This window comes from Lithobates pipiens, unplaced genomic scaffold, assembly GCF_037356315.1.
Source record: "Lithobates pipiens isolate NorthernLeopardFrog02 unplaced genomic scaffold, aLitPip1_a1.2 Scaffold_23, whole genome shotgun sequence".
Taxonomy (NCBI): domain Eukaryota; kingdom Metazoa; phylum Chordata; class Amphibia; order Anura; family Ranidae; genus Lithobates; species Lithobates pipiens.
Genome location: NW_027507785.1, coordinates 131,173,145 through 131,180,598, shown reverse-complemented (window position 1 = coordinate 131,180,598; position 7,454 = coordinate 131,173,145).

Sequence of the window (7,454 nt, the reverse complement as noted above, 5' to 3'; positions counted from 1 at the left end):
ACTTTTATAATTTACCGGATCCTATGCTTTGGGCAACGAAAGGTATTAAGACAGTATGGGACATAACCACTTTTGGGGAGCTGCTTACTTTCCCTCAATTGCAGGCGAGACATGACCTCCCTAACAGGTACTTGTTCAGATACTTGCAGATCCGACATGCTTATCAAGCTCAGTTTCGAGTGATGAGAGTGGAGTCGGTCCACTCTTCACTCGAGACTCTGCTACGAAGTGGGAGTCTGATAAAGCCTCTATCGCTCACGTACAAGGCAATGTTTGCGTCCACACCCCTGGCGGTTGTTAAATGCAGGGATAAATGGGGGGTGGAGGTCCCAGAGGTGAGGGGGGAGGACTGGGACTCTCTGTGGATCCAACCGTTTAGACACTTGGTGTCCGCACGGGATAGGTTAATCCAGTTCAAGTTCCTGCACAGGAGTTATTTTACTCCGGCCAGACTGCACAAGATCTACCCGACAGTATCGGCGGAGTGCTGGTGCTGCACTCACACACCCGCAGATGCGGATCACATCTTCTGGGAATGTCCTCAGATACAGAAATTTTGGGAGGAGGTAGTCTCTTGCATATCTGATTTAATATAGGTACCAGTCCCCTTAACAATCCGTGTGTGCTTATTGGGGTTGGTGGAGGAGGTGGTCCCGTCCCGGGCTATGCGCACAATGTTGAATGTGTTATTATTCTATGGCAGGAAAGCCATACTGCTGCACTGGAAGAAAGTCAGGGCTGCGGATATTTCCTTCTGGAAGGGGTTGGTCAACTCGATGTTGCCTTATTACAAGGCCACATATGAAGCTAGGGGGTGTCTGAAGAAGTTTGACAAAGTATGGCACACGTGGTTTAACTCTGAATCAACAGTGGGATGAGAGGGCCTGGAGTCACATGGTTGTTTCGGGTGCTGGGCATATTGATGCTGAAGTAGCTGGGTTGGGATATTGTGGCTTCTGTAATGCATCTAGGAGAGTATGGCAACTGAGGTTCTGATAATGGGGCTATTTTGTTAAGGTGATGCAAGACAATGGGTGAATCCATTGGAAGATCGAGCTGTGACCACGGGGGGTGGGGGATAGATAGTTGTATGGTGTTAGTTCAAAGGCCGCTGGCCGGATGGACGCTTCCAGTTGAGGTGTTCATTGTTTGTATTGTATTATTTTATGACAAAATAATAAACAGAATTTAAAACAAAAAAATTTTTTTTCAAAAAATAAAAAAACTGAAATAAATACCACCAAAAGAAATCTCTATTTGTGTGAACAAAATTATAAAAATGTAATTTGTTGCATGACTACACAATTCTTATTGAAAGTGCATGAGCGCTGAAAGCTGAAAATTGGCCTGAAAAGGGGCAAAAGTGCCCAGTATTGAAGTGGTTAGAGTAGGGCATTGTGGGGAGTGGGCAAGAAGCTGGTAAGTCAGTGATTAAAATGGTTGTAAAGACACTTTTCTTCCTACAAGTGTCTTCCGCAGTCTCTCCTCTCCTCCCTGCGTCCCTCCTGCTGCAAAAAATATAGTTTTCTTTCTACAATCCCCAGTGTTATATTACAGTATTTGCCACTTCCCCGGGCATGTTATTTATTTAAAAAAAAGTGCTGCTTCATACCTAATTTCAGAGTGTTGCTCACATGACCACCCACTGCTGATCAGACAGCTACAGCAGGCGGGGCTAAGAATACCCAGCTGACTTAATCTGGGAGGAGAGCTGTGGGTGGTCACGTGAGTGCCAATCAATGTACTGACATTATGTATGAAACTGCATTTTTTAAATAAATAACCTGCACAGGGGCACATACTGTAATACAACACTGGAGATTGTAGGAAGTAAACTATATTTTGTGCAGCAGGAGGGAAGTGATCAGCTGACAGGCATGCAGGGAGGAGAGACGGAGCAAGGAGACACAGCATATAACAGAGGCACAACCACGGTGTCAGGGCTCAGCAGCCATGATAAACCGTGGTCAGTTTATGGGGGGGGGGCAGAACCAGGCAGGAACAGCCAGGTATTTTAGGTAATACGGCCGGGGGGGCAAATTACACAGAACAAGCATTGTGCTGTATAACATGCTTTAACCCCTTAAGGTCTGCCCCAAGCAGATATACTGCGGCAAGGCAGCCCCCCTGTGGGTCCGGCAAATGCGATGTCGGCCGGGACCCACCCATCGCTCTCTGGAGAGGGGAAGATGGAGATCTTTTGTTTCTGCTAAGCAGGAAAAGGGATCTCTGTCTTCCCCCAGTCAAAGAACCTCCCCCACAGTTAGTAAGTACTCCCTAGGAGCACACTTAACCATTTGATGTTAACCCTTTCCCTGCCAGTGACATTAGTACAGTGATAGTGTATATTTTTTAGCACTGATCACAGTATTAGTGTCACTGGTTCCCAAATGTGTCCAATTTGTCCGTTGCAATATCGCAGTCCCACTAAAAATCACTGAACTCTGCCATTACTAATAAAAAAAATAAAAAAATGTGAAGTTTAATAAATATATCCCCTATTTTGCAGATATTGGCCTAAATTGATGCATAAATTTGATTTTTTAAATTTTTTATTGGGTATGTTTTATAGCATAAAGTAAAAAAAATATATATTTTTGTTAAAAATTGTCACTCTTTTTTTGATATCACCAAAAGAAAGATCTATTGGTGGGAAAAAAGGACACAGATTATACTGGAGCTTATGGTTTGGGTTTGAACGTAATGGTATGTCCTATAATTTATGCAGACAAGGTGCTGTATCATGTAAATCTGATCTGATCTGATGAGAGGGGATATGATTTCAATATACAAATACCATACTGGTGACCCCACAATAGGGATAAAACTTTTTCGCAGGGAGTTTAACAAGAGGGAGTTTAACAAGACTCGGATAAAGGATAAACAATTTTTGCGGAAGGGAGTTTAATAAGACACGTGACCACTCATCAAATTAGAAGAAAAGAGGTTTAACCTTAAATTACGTAGAGGGTTCTTTACTGTAAGAGCGGCAAGGATGTGGAATTCCCTTCCACAGGTGGTGATTTCAGCAAGGTGCATTGATAGTTTCAAGAAACTATTAGATAAGCACCTGAACGACCACAACATACAGGGATATGCAATGTAATACTGACATATAATCACACACATAGGTTGGACTTGTGTCTTTTTTCAACCTCACCTACTATGATCTCCTGATAAATGTAATTCTAGTTTTAATTATCATGATATAAAAGAATAGATGCGGGGGCCTTTTGGTGGGTGTGATTTTTTTTTGGGGCCCAGGCAGCACAAAGTCTTGGGCCAGCCCTGGTCACATCCATGCCCAGTCGGTTTCTGCCCAGCGTACACAGGTGGCCCTCCGTCAGCTCTATGGGCGGCCAGGTGTAAATGGACTCTGCTGTTTGTTTATATCAGGGTACCTCTCATCTGGTCCGCAAAAGTGGAAAAGGACTCAGTCCCAGTTAGGTGTGTTAGGCCATTTTAAATGGACACAAATTTGTTTATATCCACCTGCTTATAGGGCTCAATGAACCTTCCAATCAGGTCTACCTGAGTAACTGACAGGCGGACCTGATCGGATCGCCCATGTGAAAGAGGTCTAATACAATTTTATAATTCCAATTGCACAGTTTGTACACAATTAAGTTAAATAATGGATATATATTATTGGCACAATTAAAGTAGTTGTGAATATACAATGTTATAGACACTTTTTATTATGGGTAGTGTGCCTGTATTCTATAGTCTGTTCAGCCTGAGGCAAGATACAGGCTGTGCTTGAACAAGGGGCATGTTCAAGAGGCACATTGTGATTGGGGTGGAATGGTTGGCTGAACGAACTACCTAATACAGGCATTCTGTGGGTTTGCACAGTGTTCTGTACCTCTGAATGACCAGCCAAAGGATGCAAACTGACTACACAAGCATAGATGAACTTCTGTACTTTGTGTGGTCAGTTTAGATCAAGAATGAAAGGTGACTGGCAGAATCAACCAGGAGCTTCAGGTGGAAGATTTACATGAAACTGGTAGAGGCTTTTATTTAAAAAAAATGCACATATGTGAACACACACAGATCGCTGAATCAGCTGTCAGACCAGGCATCTGGGTGGATCCTGACCATATAGACTGGATCTTTTCAGAGCCTGGACTGTCTTTGTGACATAAGCTGAAAACCATGTCAGAGGAGTGCAGAACTAAGTGCACTCTGGTGACCTACAGAAGTACAGCCAATATAGCTTTGGCTATACTTCTCGTTTAAAGCGGCACTTTGCTAGAAATGAAGTGTGCCACCTAGATGACTCCCCTCCCCCTATCCCTGGACACTTTTATATTATGGTGCATGCTCAGATGTACATGATTATGCAAAAGTTTTAGGCAGGTGTGAAAAAATACTTTAAATTAAGAATGCTTTCAGAAATAGAAGTGTTAATAGTTTATTTTTTTTATCAAATAACAAATTGAAAAGTGAATGAATAGAGGAAAAATCCAAATCAAACCAATATTGTAACCACCCTCCAATTCTTCTAGGTACACCTGCAAACAGTTTTTGAAGGAACTTGGCAGGTAGCGTGTTCCAAACATCTGGGAACAATTACATTTGGGGCCAATCACACGTCTACCTGATGTTATGGCATGGCATGATGGATAAGTACCTGTATTTCTCCATATTGAGGGCACCATTAATTCTGACCAAATCTCCAACTCTATTTTCAGAAATGCAGCCCCAAACTTGAAAGGAACCTCCACTATGCTTCACATTTGCCTACAGACACTCATTATCAGTGGTGGCTGGTGCTCCATCAATCGGGGAGGTTGCAGACAGACCTGACCACAGACCACCCTGTCGCTCCAGCCCGCCACCGTGCACCATTGCCACACCCCTCCTCCGGTCGCCAGCTCACTTACCCTGTGCTGCTATCTCCGGATGACACTGCCTTTACCTGCAGGCTCTGGGCTTTTCTCCTTCTCCTGTTCAGCTCCTCATCCCCAAAGCCAGGTACTGTGCTGGGCTTGCTGACTCTCCACTCTGCCCCCGGACTGAGATGTAGGAGGGTGCCTGCCAGCAGCGGCATCTTTCCCCGCTCCTTCGCCTCCATGTACCAGCCTCCATGTCCCCCCCTCTGTCTTCAGACTCCTGGCCAATGGGGTCTTCAGACTCCCAGCTAATGGGTTCTCAGGAGCCGCTTCCTGATTGGCCTGGAGGAGAAACAGGAAGACGTGTCACACAACTGGGTGGGCTTTTTTTTTTAAGTCAATTAGAGCCTCGGGCTCTAAACATGTGCTTCTAAAAAAGAATAAAAAAAATAAAACCCTATTGAAATCCATGTGTCCAGCGCCCTGCATGTAGATTAGGGGCTGGATGCATGGATAGGGGGGCGGCGCCGTGTGCCCCCTATGCACGGGCCGCTCATTATTGTAACATTCTACAGCCCTTCAGAGAACAAACTGCTTCCTACTACAGCCAAATATTTCACATTTTGACTCATCAGTCCAGAGCACCTGCTGCCATTTTCTGCACCCCCAGGTAATATGTTTTCATGCATAGAGTTGCTTATCCTTGTTTCCTTGTTGGAGGTATGGCTTTTTGGTCACAATTCTTCCATGAAGACCACTTATGGCCAGACATCTCTGGACAGTAGATGGATTGAAATCTTCCAATGTCGAAAGGGATGTGTCTTTCATCTGCTGTATTAGGTTTCCTTGGCATCGACCAAGTCTATGTCTATGGTCCTTAATGTTGCCCATTTCTTTGTGCTTCTTCAAAAGGACTTGAACAGCACATCTTGAAACACCAGTCTGCTTTGAAATACTTGCCTGAGACCTTGCTGATGCAGTATAACCACTTTGTGTTTTGTTGCTATGTTTGCCATGGTGTATGACCTGTGACATGAAATTGTCTTCCAAAACCTCACCTTATTAGCAGAGTTTGGTTGTTCCACACCCAGTTTGAAGCCTCTTACACAGCTGTTTCTGTTTCAGTTAATGACTGTGTTTCTACCTATATATGCAACTTAAAATCATTCACACCTGCTTGGTACATTTGGTTAATCATACAGCTGACTAATCCTACAAAATCCCTCACTTTGTGCAAGTGTTCAAGTCTCATAATTGATGCTGGTTTGAACCTGAAGAGTAGTCACACCAAATATTGATTTGATTTATATTCTTCATCTTCTGTGCACACTTTGCATTTTGTAAATTGATAAAAATAAACAATTAAAAAATATATCTTAGCTTTCTTATTTTACAGAATTTTTTCACACCTGCCTAAAACGTTTGCACAGTACTGTACCCACAGGCTCTGCCTGGCTTTTGGGTCTCGGTAGAGCCAGTAGTTACATCTGCACATGTGCAAAGACTGGAATGTTTTCAGGCATCCCAGGTTGCAATGTTTGCTTGAGTGCAGGAAACCCTTTGCCTTTGCAGATACCCAGCGTGTGCACAGATCTGGGATCTTGGTACCCAAGCCCTGTGGCACATCTGCCCACGTGCAAGGGGCAGGGAGCAATTCTTGCCTGTGGAGGTGCTGCTTTGCAGCACAAATGAGGCTGTTAAAAAAATAGGAGAGGGTTGCAGGACAGCCCAATGTGCCCTTTAGGGTGAAGAGCCACTTTAAATTGATGGGTGTAGTACAACTTTAAAGTGGTTGTAAAGTCAGAAGGTTTTTTTTATCTTAATGAATTCTATACATTAAGATAAAAAGCCTTTTGTGTTCAGCAGCCCCCTAACACTTACCTAAGGTTCCTCTCTGTCCAGCGATGCCCACGAGTTTCTCAGCTGTCCGAGTTTCTTCCTCCTGATTAGACAGCCACTGCTGTCAATCAAAGTCTGCTGGCCAATCAGGGGAGAGAGAGAGCTGGGTCAGGTCTCTGTGTCTAAATGGTCATAGGGAGCTGTAACTCCGCTTGGGTGCCCCCACAGAAAGCTGCTTGGTGTGGGGGCACTAAATAGGAGGGAGGGGCCAGGTTCACAGAAGAGGGACCCGAGAAGAAGGAGGATCTTGGTTGCTCTGTGCAAATCCATTGCAACAGAGCAGGTAAGTATAAAATGTTTGTTATTTCTATAGGGGGAAAAATTAGATTTTACAATCACTTTAAGATAAAAAGCCTTCTGTGTGCAGCAGTCCCCTTTGGTCCCCGTAATACTTACCTGAGCCCCCTCTGTCCAGCGATGTCCCCAAGTGTCTCAGTCGCCTCTCCCTCCTGATTTTCTGAAGCACAGCAGTGACGCCATTGGCTCCCGTTGCTGTCAATCAAAGTCAGTTAGCCAATCAGGAGAAAGAAGGCTGGGGCCGAACTGCAGCTCCATGTCTGAAGGGATACACGGAGCTGCACATCGGCTTGGGTACCCCCATAGCAAGCTGCTTGCTGTGGGGGCACTCAACAGTAGGGAGGGGCCAACAGCACTGAAGAGGGACTTGAGAAGAGGAGGATCGGGGCTGCTCTGTGTAAATCCTTTGCAACACAGCAG